This window comes from Camelus ferus, chromosome 32, assembly GCF_009834535.1.
Source record: "Camelus ferus isolate YT-003-E chromosome 32, BCGSAC_Cfer_1.0, whole genome shotgun sequence".
In the NCBI taxonomy this organism is placed as follows: Eukaryota; Metazoa; Chordata; class Mammalia; order Artiodactyla; family Camelidae; genus Camelus; species Camelus ferus.
Genome location: NC_045727.1, coordinates 5,150,086 through 5,164,156, shown reverse-complemented (window position 1 = coordinate 5,164,156; position 14,071 = coordinate 5,150,086). Strand labels below are relative to the sequence as shown.

General features: G+C 33.8%; 1 protein-coding gene and 1 pseudogene across 3 annotated transcripts in view; one reads left to right on the top strand and one right to left on the bottom strand.

Moving 5' to 3' along the window:
* The window catches only part of SPPL3 (signal peptide peptidase like 3), a 122,327-nt gene that overhangs the window by 94,037 nt on the left and 14,219 nt on the right, over positions 1–14,071 (bottom strand). The gene's annotated exons all lie outside the window — the stretch shown is intronic.
* LOC102514689 lies at positions 10,148–13,945 on the top strand (annotated as a pseudogene).

Sequence of the window (14,071 nt, the reverse complement as noted above, 5' to 3'; positions counted from 1 at the left end):
AGTTCCCAGTTACCAAAAAGAACAAGAAGAGGGGCTATAAGGAAGTTAAGGGTAAGAGAGAACTCTTAAAGGATTTGTAACACAGGTTTGAGTAGTAGTTCTCAACATTTTCATGTTTTCCATATAGTTTCAATTCTAGAATTTTGGCCAACATGCTTGAAAGGACCAAGACTCAAAAACCACGATAAATTAGTCAACAATAATTGTAATGCAACCAGTACAACTGTAAAATAACGTCCATAGTGTCTAGTGAAGCTGTTCTCAAATTTTTGTTTATGAACATTATACCTACATTCTATTGATATTTACATTAGAATTAAAATTGAGAATGTTAAATTTTAAGTAAAAAAATCCTATTACATATTCACATAAATCACATGTTTTAGTGAAACATAACTTTTCCAAAACAAACACAAAAGATAGTAAGAATGGCACTGCTTTACATTTCTGCAAATACCCTTAATGCCTGGTTTAACAGAAGTCAAGTGCAATTTCATATCTACTTCTGCATTTAATCTGTTGTGATAATTTGTTCTGGATGAAGTATAGGAAGAAAATCTAGCCTCAGTCAAATCTGTAGTTTAAAGGGGAAGTATTTTAACAGCCTTTCAGATAACTGGATATTGTTCTCTAATACTGCAACAAAACTCAACTGATGGTCGTTTCTTAAAGGTTACATGCATGTAGAATCTGATATCCCACCAATGAACTTTTTGTCTTCCGTTACACTAAAATCCACCTATTTTGCAATTTGAATCAATGTTTACTCAGCAAATAATTCACTGAGTTGTGTGTGTGGTTCCTAAAATGGTGATACACTTCACAATTCAATACTAAAACTTCCTATTTAACATTACCACTGATCTCCTCAGAGAAATCTTTAAATACTAGGAAGTTGTCAAGCTTCAATTTCATCGCTGACAACAATTATTATCAGTTCCTTCATTTTTGAGAAAATTCTGCCAAGTACCGAAATCTGAATAACCACAGTTTTTCTGTCAATTATTCTCTCAAGTAAAAATGGTGTTCCACGAAAAATGCTGCTAGGTCAGCATGCAACTCAAACAATCCTCCATGTTAAAACCACATAGTTCTTCAAATTGCAGAAGAAGCAAGTGCCTTACACGTACTTCCCATTACATCACAGAGACTATTAAAAAGATGTGTGCTCTAGTATCAAGATTTAATAAATGGGCCGGGGGCTCAATTTCCTTCATTAATGTTTTACAGTTTTCAGAGTATAGGTAACCTCCTTAATTAAGTTTATTTCTGGGTGTTTTGTTGTTTTTGATGCAATGAAAATGTTTATGCCAGTTATAAAATTCTGGTTTTTGAAGTGAAATGGAAAAAAAAAGTGAAGGGCCACAAATGGCAAAATATTCTTCTCTCTTATGGGTGAGTTGTGTTCCATTGCATATATGTGCTGCATCTTCTTTGTCCGTTCATCTATGATATGCACTTGGGATGCTTCCGTATCTTGGCAATTATAAAGAATGCTGCTGTTAAGAGCAGGGTGTATGTATCTTTCTGAATTAATTCTTACTTTATGGTTGGCTTTATTCCTTTGATAACTGTATAAGTTTAAAAAGCTAAAGCTTTGAACGTTCTTAGAAACAATGAACAGTACATATATGTAAATTTAAAAAATATGAGCAGTATATTGTGTACATGTATTTACATAAAATATATTGTATATATGCAGTCAAACTAACAATTCTACCTAATAAAACTGAAAATGGAAAAAATTTTAATACAAAAATGTTAAAAATTGATGAAAGAGATTAAAGACACAGACAAATGGAAGATATCTGTGTGCTCAAGCTGGAAAAATTTGTAACTTTTTTGTGAAAATGTCCATAGTACACAAAATTCTACAAATTCAATGAAATTCCACAAATTCAATTAAATTCCAATCAAAGTCACAATGACATTGGATTGTTTTGTTTTTATCCATTCTGCTAATCTCTGATTTTTGATTGGAGAGATTAATCCATTTATATTTAAAGTAATTACTAAAAGGAGAGACTTACTTTTCTCATTGTGCTCTTTGTTTTCTACATGCCCTATGATATTTTTTTCCTCATTTCCTACATTCCTTCCTTCTTTTGTATTTAGTTGATATTTTGTAATAAAATGTCTATATTCCTTCTTAATTTCCTTTTGTGTATATTCCACACCAATTTTTCTTTGTGGCTACTATAGGGATTCCCATTTAACATCTTAATGTTTTAACATCCTAATATGAATTTACAGTTAGTTACCTAACTACAAAAACATACAAAAACTCTGCTCTTTCCAGCTCCATCACTACGCATTTCAGTTGCTGATAACATAAAATCACATCATTATATATATGCTTGAAAACGTAAATAATTTTTTTAAGTGCATGTCTCCTAAATTATGTAGAGGTCACTATCTGAAGTCATAAACCCAAGTTACAGTAATCCTACCTTTTACACTAAAATTTTTTCACAACTAATTACAAAATTTGTTGGCAAATGAAATTGATAATCGTTGAAAGTATTAATACAATTTAAATAGGAATACTTCCAATTCTGAACATAAAACTATAAGTAGCATAGGAACTGCCCTCCTACTACAAATAACTAGAAACCAGACAAAAGACATGAAACAGCAGTTTTTAGACAGTGGGCAAAAAAGCAACACACGACTATGATCCTTGAGAGAAAGGAAAGGAAGGTAAATTCTATGATTAACCAAACTGACTGCCTGGAGGCAACTTCCAGGCTTCACCGCAGAGACAGAACACTGAAACAAAGCATGGCGTCTGATTGTATTGAGGAGACAACAGAGTTGGGGGAAGCTGAAGCAGCTAAGTAAGAAAGAGCAAGGTGTTCCATGCATAGAGAGCCCTGGAGATCTCCAAAGGGGTTCCCCAGAATCTCAGATTTGCAAGTGAAATCTTCCTCCCAAAGGCAGAGAACAAACTAATGGGAAGCAACAGACCCAACAATTCCCAGAGGTCACAGAGGGCTGAAAATAACTTGTGATCCTTTTGGTCAGAAGGGAGAAACAGTGACTAGGATCACACCTTAGCAGTGGGGCTAAATTAGTCCAAAGATAAAAGACTGCTATGATCAGCCATAAAAAGCTTAAAAACAAGCTTCACAAGGATCAAAATGACCCAAAAGTTACTTAAAACTGTGTGACAGTAACACCTAACATTCTTTTAAAAGAATACACCAAAATTCAGTGCCCAGAAATGTAAAATTCACAATGCCCAGGCATGCAAAGAAGCAGGAAAAGATGATCAATGTCCAGAAGAAAAGTTAATCAACTGAAACAGACCTATTAATGATACAGACAATGAATTAGAAGATAAAAGTGATGAGATGAGAGCATCAACTGGCTGACATGTGAGTGAGTAAACCTTGGGATAAACCCAGTGCCCACTTTGAGCAGCCTCAGTGGCAGCCACAGACATCATGGAACACGCGTAAATTATTTCCAGTGTGCTCCAATCAAACGCCTGACCCACAGAATAGGTATGCAAAATTAATAGTATAGTTTTAATTAACTCACTCTGCTGGCTTCTTATTATTCCATGAAAGAAACTGAAACAGAAAAAATTAAAGTGTACCATTGTAAATTCCTTAAACTACAGGTGAACTGGTATAACATTATTTCAGCAGAGATGGTGATAAATTAAAGATGTATACTGTAAAATCCTCTATCAACCACTAAAATTATAAAACAAAGACATAAAACTACTAAGCCAAGAAAGAATATAAAATGGAATCATAAAAATTCTCAGCTAGTGTTTTAAAAAAAAAGGGCAGGTAAAATGGAAAAGGAAGAAGATGGAACAAATAGAAAACAAACAGCAAGAAGGAAAATATGTTTAATACAAGCCTATCAATAATTACAGTAAATGTAAATGATCTAACTACTCCAATTAAAGGCAAAGGTTGTCAAATTGGATTAAAAAAGCAAGCCCTAACCATGTGCTATCTATAAGAAACAGTTTAAATACAAAGACACAGATAGATTGAAAAATAAAAGGTTGAAAAAAAATACATATGCTATGCAGGCACTAAGCTGGAGTGGTACAAGTATCAGCAAGGTAGTCTGGAACAAGGAACATCAGGAGAGCTATTACATAATGGAGGGGGGTCAATCCATCAAAGGACACAACAATCCTAAATATGTATGTACCTGTTAACAGAGCTTCAACACTCTAAAGAACTGAAAGGAGAAATAAAGCAATTAAAGTTTGAAACTTCAACACACCTTTCTCAGTAATTGACAGAATTCTTGAAAAATCAGCAAGGATTTGAACACTATCAACCAACTTGACCTAATAGATACTTACATATTTCACCCAATAACAGCAAAATACACATTCTTTTTAAGTGTACTTAAAACATTCACCAGTATGGACCATATTCTTGACTACTGAAAAAACAAAACAGAACAAAACCAACCAAAAATCTCTCAAATTTAAAAGGTCTGAAATAATAAAAAGCATGTTCTCTAACTACAAGAGAATTAAATTACAAATTAATAGAAAGATACACTTCTAAATGTATAAGCGATGGCTCAAATGAGATTATAGGAGACATCAGAAAATATTTTGATTAGAATGAAAAGGAAACAGATCAAAATTTATGGGATAGAGGTAAACAAGTATTTGGGGTAAATTCATAGCTTTAAATGCTTATACTGGAAAAGAAGAAGGGTTTCAAATCAATCAATGAACCTTTCACCTTGAGAAACTAGAAAAAGAAAATCAAATAAAATGTCAAGTAAGAAGGGAGGAAATAAACATGAGTAAACATCAATACAATTAATAAAAAAACACAAGAGAAAAAGCAATAAAAACCAAAAGTGATTCTTTAAAAAGATAAATAAAATTAATAAAACTCTAGCTAGACTGGTCAGAAAAAAGGAATAAGAAACAAAATACTAATATCAGGAATGAAACAAGAGATGTCACAACAGCACAAATATAAAACTTAATGAGAAAATAAGAAAGAATATTATGAGAATAAGAAAATATAAATTTATGCCAAAGAATCAGACGACCTAGAAGAAATGAGAAGACAAACCACCAATTCTAATAAAAAGTGTGATGAGATATAGACCATAAACCCTAAATTAACTTCTAGAAGAAAGATAACCCAAATAGCCCAGTCTCTGGTAATAAAATTGAATTTATAATTAAAAATCTTTCTATAAAGAAAACTCCAGGTCCAGATGGCTTCACTGGTCAGCTATCAACTATTTACAGGAAGCATTTATAATCAAGTCTACACAAACTTCCAGAAGAGGGGGAAACATTTCTTAACTCATTTTATGAGGCCAGCATTACCCTGAAGCCAAAACATTACAAAAAAAAATAACAGCTCAACAGATCTCATAAATATAGATGCAAAAACCTGTAACAAAACATTAGCAAATCAAATCTTGCCACATAGAAAAAGCATAATACGTTATAATCCCAGGAATGCAGGATTGGTTTAACATTCTAAAATCAATCACTGTAATTTACCATATCATGATTTTTAAAAATCCGTATGAACATCTTACTAGATGCAGAAAAAGCATTTGACAAAATCCGATACCCATTCCTGACAAAACCTCATGACAGTAGGAACAGAAGGAAACTTCTTTAACCTAGATCACACACAATGGTAAAGGCTCAATCCTTTCTACCTAAGATCAACAATGTCAAGACGTCCACTTTCATTACTTCTATTCAACATTATACTCAAAGTCCTAGCCAGTGCAATGAGGCAAGAAAAAGAACCAAAAAACAGCCAAATTAAAAAGGACTATGTAAAAGTATTTTTATCAGTAAATAATATAATCGTGCATGTACAAAATTGTAAAGAATTTACCAGAAAGTAGAATAAGTGTATTTAGCAAGGTTGCAGAGTACGAGAGAAATTAGATCAACTATATTTCTATATACTAACAGTGAAAAATTGGAAATTGAAAATTTGACAAAAACACCATTTACAACTACATCAAAAAATATGAAATATGAAAAGAGATACATTTAACCAAATATCTGGAAGAACTGTATACCAAAAACTACAAAGCACTGACTGCTGTGATAAATTCAAGAAGGTCTAAGCAAACTGAGAGATACACTATGCCCATGGAGCAGAAAATTCAATATTGAATCTATAGATTCAACACAATCCCAATCAAAATTCCAGCAGGCTTTTATGATAGAAATTAACAAGCTCACTCTAAAATAGAAAGGACCTAGAATAGCTCAATTTTAAAACAGAACAAAATCGGAGGACCTATACTATCTTATTTTAAGACTTACTATACAGGTATAATACATACAGCTATAATTTAACACTGTTTTAATCAACAGTATAATATTGCTGTAAAGACAAAAACACATAGATCCACAGAACAGAACAGAGCGTCCAGGAGTAAACCCACATGTTTACAGTCAATTGATTTTTGACAAAGGTGCAAGTAATTCAATAGGAAAAGGATAGCCTTTTCAAAAAATGGCTCTGGATCAATTCACATGGAAATAAAAAACAAACATTATCTTACCTCATATCATACAAAAATTTAGCTTGAAATGGATCTAAGACCTGAACAAAGGACATAAACTTTCTGGAAGAAACCACAGCAAAAAAATTATGATGACCTTGGTTTAAAGATTTCTCAGATAGCACACCAAAAGTATACACCATGAAAGGAAAAAAAAAAAAAAAAGGGTAAGTTAGACCACAACAGAACTTTAAAAACTTGGTCTTTGAGAGGGGAGGGTATAACTCAAGTGGTAGAGTGCATGCTTAGCACACATGAGGTCCTGGGTTCAATCCCCAGTACCTCCAGTGAAAAATAAATAAACCAAATTACCCTCCCCCCCCAAATTTTTTTTAAAAAACTTTGTTCTTCAACAAATGCCATTAAACATAGTGACAAGAAGTGGGCAGAAAGACATGCTGAAATGTAGTATTTCTTGACCTAGGATACTGGAATGTCTTATTGGTTGGTCTTCATTTAAAGGTGTTTTCATTTTATGAAAATGAATGGAGCTATACACTTAAGATTCATGTGATTTTTCTGTATTAATGTTGCACTTCAATAAAAATGTTAATTTTAAAAAGTTAAAAAAAAATGCTGTTCAGAAAATGAAAAGGCAAGTTACAGACCTGCAGAGCATGTGTCTGACAAAGAACTTGTACCCCAGAATATATAAAGAACTCTTACAACTCAGTAAGACAGAGCCAATGGAAAAAATGGGTAGAAGATTTCAACAGACATTAACAAAGAAGATACATTAATGGCAACTAAACCCCTGTAAAGATGGTCAGTATCATCAGGCACCATGGAAATACAAACTAAAACCAATAATGAGATCCCATTACCCACCACTAGAATGACCAGAGAAATGAAGCAACTCGAACTCTCTGGTATGAGAATGCAGCCACTGGAACTCAGACACTGCAGGTGGGAACAGAAACAGTTTAACAGTTTCTTTAAAAATTAGACATTTCTTACAGTATGACCCTGCATTCCCACACTTAGGTTTTATACAAGAGAAATAAAATCATGCATCCACAAAAAGACTTGTATTTGAATATTCATAGCAGCTTTATTTATAATAGCCAAAAAAATTGAGAAATAGTGTCTATAAGCTGGTGAATGGTAAACAAAATGTGATATATTTACACAGCAATAACAAGAACAAACTTCTGATACACTCAACAACAGAGATGATTTCAAAAACATAATACTAAGTTAAGCCAGGATCAAAAGACTATTGCTGTATGACTCCAGTTATATGAAATTCCAGAAAAAGCAAAATTACATTATGTAATGCCAAAAGCAAATCAGTGATTCCTAAGAGCCTAGGAGTGAGAGTTGAGAATTAACTGTAAAGGGGCACAAGAGACACAAGGGAATTGCTTAAGAGTGATGGAAATAAATGTTCTGTATCTTGCCTGTGATGGTACTCTCGTTAATAGTATGTATTTGTCCAAAACTCACTGAATTATTACTTTAAAATGGGTGAATTTTACTGTAGGTAACTGTAACTCATAAAGCTGACTAAAATTTTGCAAGCTAAATTGGAAAAGAAAAATCTCATACTGGGAAGTGAGAGAGAAATCATAAAAGCCTAGATAAAACAGATCAGATTAGAGACTACTATGCACATTTACAAGCTAATACATTTAAGGGTGTTAAGTTCAATGAATAATTTGCTATTAAAATATTAAATACCAAAACTAATATAAGAAAACATGAAACAAATCCATAACAGAAGACAGTGACCAAGATAAAAAATTACCCAAACACCCATCTTTACCCCATAAGAGCACTAAAACCCTATGAAATTACACAGAAACTTGAAAATTTCTAAATATACAAGATCTTGTGGTAGCTCACAGCGAAAAAAAAAATATGACAATGAATATACGTATGTTTATGTGTAACTGAAAAATTGTGCTCTACACTGGAATTTGACACAACATTGTAAAATGACTATAATTCAATAAAAAAATGTTAAAAAAATTTTTCTAACAAAAATGTGGCATACTGATCTCCAAGTGCTGTGGAAGAAATATTATTCAGGTCTTCGGTAAAATTTAAAAAGAAAACTACAGAACAAACTTGTTTATCAATAATGATGTGAGAATCTTAAAACTCAACCAATTAAGGCAACACCTCAAAAGATTTACTTAAAACTATTAAATAAGTTCCGTTCTAAGAATGCATGGTTTTAAATAAGTAAAACTATTGATATCGTAACAAGCAAAGGATTCACGCAAAATGTCACGACAGCAATACTCTAACTTTTATAAAATTCAACCAATCCCACTCCTTTTTTTTAGTGATTCTATAAAAAGCAGTAAAGATTTTTTCTTCTTTTTTAATATAATTAAAACAATCCACATCACAAATTTGATTGGTTAAACACCTTCCACTTAAAAGACCAAGGGACACTTGATTCAGTTATTTATAACAGTATATTACAGATTCTTCACTTCTGAGTAATTTTTTTTTGGAAGGGGCAAATAAAACAAGAGAAATTACAAAAATTACTGAAAGATATTTATCACTACTTGATTCTATACAAAACTCTATGCAAAGAATGATTAGAATAATTTGTTTTCTATAGTTGTTGGATATAAAGCAAATCTGCAAAAATGAGTGCTACTTCTATAACCAGTAAAAGCTACCCAGAGAAAGAATGGGGCAGTATCTCATTAAAACAGCAACAAAAGTAAAAACTTGGTTAGCTGCAGAGAAGAAATATACCATAGTATCATGAAGGAGACAATTTTGTCCAAGTTAAAAAAGAGATGCAATGTACTTCCAATTAAAACACTAGCAAGATATTTCACAGAACTGTAGAACCTGGGAAAATAAATGAAAACTAAAAATCAAAGAGCAATATGTAAAAACAAAAAGATAGGATCAGCCCTATGGAACAGAAAAAGCAATGCCTTATCAAGGGGTTGGGTCTCAAACTGATAAATGACTCCCTTACAAAACAAATGCAAACAGGCTACTGACTCATTCATTTGCTGACCATCTCTGACACCAGTTTCTGTGCAGTGTTTAAATGGTACCCTCATAACAGACAATCTTTCATTTCCTAAATCATAGTTTATGCTATCTGTGGTACAGCTAAAATGAACAACTCATGACCAAGATAGAATCCTTAACACAAGGCTCATGCATAATAAGTACTGCAGGCCAAATATTATTTTTTCTTAAATATTTCTAAATGAATGTCTTAAATCCTTCTATTGTATTATAACTTTACCATATTATACAGACTGGAATAAAGCTAGAGCTTAATACTTACTTGTCATGTGGACACCGGAAGTTGCAGTCACACGCAATTCACCTGTGGAACAGCACCTGTTCTTCTGAGTTACCTCACAGTAGCCTCTGGGGTATAAGCTGACTCTCACTCCCCAAAAAGCTAATTCTACAGGCTGTTCCTTTTCTTCACTAAATTAGTATTTAATTTCCTGTCCTTAGTCTTTCTTGAGATTTGATCCAAGAAACTGAACACAACTGTTAGTGGTACTTCCCAAAACAGTGTTACAAGGGAACTGCTTCAGATATTGTTAAGATATCAAGCAAACTCTTCCCTTGAGCAAGTGTCTTTTAACATTTAAAACAAAATTAAACAGGTTTCTTTTTTATCACTCAACTTACCAGGGCTCATAATATGCTAATTCAGACTACATATTTCCAAAAGAGAGATTTAATATGCGGTCTTTCTCAAGCTTACTTGATCAAAGGTTCCCTTTATTCTCAGAGAACCATTAATGGCAAAGAGCCCTGGCTTTGGAGTTAAAAATACCTGTGTTTAAATTCTAGCTCTGCCACTCATTAACTATATAATCTTGGGTGAGTAATCAGTTTTTTCAATTGTAAAATGGGGGAAACAATGTACTTTTGAGGACTGATTTAAGGATAAGTTATATACACACAGAGTGTTAACAACGCATCTGGTAAACTTTCAATGAAATTGCCATTTCCCCCTTTTTCACGGTGCCTCGGAGGCAGTCGGCTGCTTCAGAATGAAGCTGAACATCTCTTTCCTGGCCACCGGCTGCCAGAAACTCATTTAAGTAGACGATGAACGTAAACTTTGTACCTTTTATGAGAAGCACATGGCCACGGAAGTTGCTGCTGACGCTCTGGGTGAAGAATGGAAGGGTTATCTGGTCCGAATCAGTGGTGGGAATGACAAGCAAGGTTTCCCCATGAAGGGGTGTCTTGACCCATGGTCGAGTCGGCCTGCTACTGAGTAAGGGGCACTCCTATTACAGACCAAGGAGGACTGGAGAAAGAAAGCGCAAATCTGTACGGGGTTGTATTGTGGATGCCAATCTGAGTGTTCTCAATTTGGTCACTGTGAAAAAAGGTGAGAAGGCTATTCCTGACTCACTGATAATACGTGCCTTGTCACCTGGGGCCCAAAAGAGCTAGCAGAATCCGCAAACTTTTCAACCTCTCTAAAGATGATGTCTGCCAGTATGTTGTGAGGAAGCCCCTCAACAGAGAAGGTAAGAAACCTAGGACCAAAGCTCCCAAGATTCAGCGTGTTGTTACTCCACGTGTTCTGCAACACAAACATCAGCGTATTGCTCTGAAGAGACAGTGTACTAAGGAAAACAAGGAAGAGGCTGCAGAACGTGCTAAACTTTTGGCTAAGAGGATGAAGGAGGCCAAAGAAAAACGCCAGGAACAGATTGCCAAGAGACGGAGGCTTTCCTCTCTGAGAGCTTCTACCTCTAAGTCTGAATCCAGTCAAAAATGAGATGTTCTAAGAGTAACAAATAAATAAGATCAGACCAAATAAAAAAAAAAAAAAATTGCACTTTCTCCTTCTGTAAGCAAAAGTGGATGATACTTAGTCACATACATTCCCTCTCTCCTTGCTTTTGTCTTTTCCTTTCAGTTGTGATACCTGTGTTTAACATTCCTATGTGATTTTCTTTTAATTTAACTATTAGTCATACTCAAAAGCTCTCCTACATATGGGCTCACACATTTCAACTGAATATTGGAAGACAGAACAAAAAGGAAACAAGTTACTGAGGTTAACATAGATTACTAAGGGAAAAAAATGCAAGATATAGCATCACAGTGTATAGTATGTTATCATTCTATTAAAAAGGATTACACAAAAGAACAAAAACAGACTCAAAACAGATCAAAGTCCAAAGTGTAAAGAGCCAAGACAATAAAACTCTTAGAAGAAAACTTAGGAAAAATCTTCATGACCTTGGATTTAGCAGTGATTTCTTGGATATGATACCAAAAGCAAAGGCAACGAATGAAAAAACTGAGACTTCGTCAAAATTAAGAACTTTTGTGCATCAAAGGACGCTATTAACACAATGAAAAGGCAACCTATGGAATGGGAAAAAATATTTACAAGTCATATAACTGATAAGGGATTGATATCTAGAATATATAAAGAACTCCTACAAATCAGCAACAAAACTCAACAACCTGAATAAAAAATGGGCCAAGGACTTGAATAGACACTTCTCCAAACACACAAAAATGACCAACAAGCACATAAAAAGATGCTCAACATCAACAGTATTAGGAAAATGCAAGTCAAAACCACAATGAGATACTACTTCCTACCCATCAAGATGGCTGTTACGGGGAAAAAAAAAAAAAAACCACCACCAGAACAAACACCTAGAAAATAACAAGTGTTGGAGAGGATGTGGAGAAACTGGAACCCTTGTGCATTGCTGATGGGAGTGTACAATGGTACAGCTACTATGGAAAATGATATGATAACGTCTCAAAAAATTAAACATAAAATTACGACATGATCTAGCAATCCCACTTCTGAGTATGTATCCAAAAGATCTGAAAGAAGAGTCTTGAAGAGATACTTGTATAGCCATGTTCACAGCAGCATTATTCACTATAGCCAAAAGGTGGAAGCAACCATGTTCATTGATAGATAAATAAACAAAAGGTGATAAATTCATACAACTGAATGTTATTCAACCTTAAAAAGAAAATTCTGACACACAGTACAACATGGATGAACCTTGAAGACATTATGCTAAGTGAAATAAGCCAGTTACAAAAGGATAAATATGACATGATACCATTTATATGACTTACCTAGACTAGTCAAATTCATACAGACAGAAAGTAGAACAGTGGCTGCCAGGGAACAGGGGTAGGGCAGAATGGAGGAAATGGGGTTTCATGGGTATGGAGTTTCAGTTCTGGAAGATGAAAACGTTCTGGAGATGGACGGCAGTGATGGCTGCACAACAATGTGAATGTATTTAATGCCAATGAATTACACTTAAAAATGGTTAAAATGAAAAATTTTGTATATTTTACCACAATAATTTTAAAAATTACATTGAGTTATATACATACATGTGCCTTTAGCATACACTTCTAGAAGGGTGGAGAGAAAACATGTTACAAGTTTTCTTGGAGAGGAAGGTAATCAGGAATGAACACAATATAATGAAGAGGGGCTGAATATAATGGTCTCCTATGCACACAGTAGAAACTGATCTATAATATGGTATGAAAAGATGTTCATGACATATTAAGTAGATAACAAAGTATTATTTACCACTTATAACAAAGTACTATTTGCCATTTAACCTTACATGCCCCTCCCCACCCGCCAGAAGAGTCTCATAGGTGACATTAGAGATCACTAAGGAAAGAAGGAACTATTCCATAAATGGTACTACAACCGAATTCCTCACTCATGCACAGATAAATAAACTTAATTGTAGATGTCATTTAGTCTTATCTAAAGCCATCTTAATTTAGACTACACTCTAAATTTAATCTAGACTCTAGATTAAAAACTAATACATGAAAGGTAAAGTATTACCCCTGATGCTTACCCCAGCCCATTCCTACGTAGAGGAAAATATAGGAGAGATATATAGCAGAATAGCCTTAAAACCTCAAGCCAGAAAAGGATTTCTTATCACACAAAAGCACTCACCATGAAAGATACTAATTCCAGCCCTAGGTATAAACCCTAGGAAAACTCATAAACATGAACACAGGGAATATGTACAAAAATGCTCACAGAAGAACTCTCTGAAATAGCCCAAACTAGAAAAGCCTAAATATTAACAGGAGAATAGATAAATTATGGGCTATATATGGGATGGAACACTATACAAGCAGCAGTAAAGAGTGTAATAATTCGGACAAGTCTTGGAAACGATACTGACTGAAAAAAGAAAATTATAAAAGATATCATCTTTTTAATACTCAACTTTATAAAAATAGAGCAAAAAGTAAACATTATGTTGTACAGTAAAACATAAAAATGTATTAAACATAAAACTGGTTTGTTTGGCTTTTTTTTTTTTTTTAAAGCAAGGAAATTGTAAACACAAAATTCACAATAGTGGTTGCCTGGCCGGGGTAGGGGACAGAGGTAAGAGGAGGGATCAAGGAGTACAGTTTCAAGACTACTGGTAATCCTGTAGTTCTTCAGTTGTTTGGTAATGTTCATGAATGTTTGTTTATTGTGGCTCATAACGTACATACACAGAACATACATTCTTCTGTAGATATTAAACAT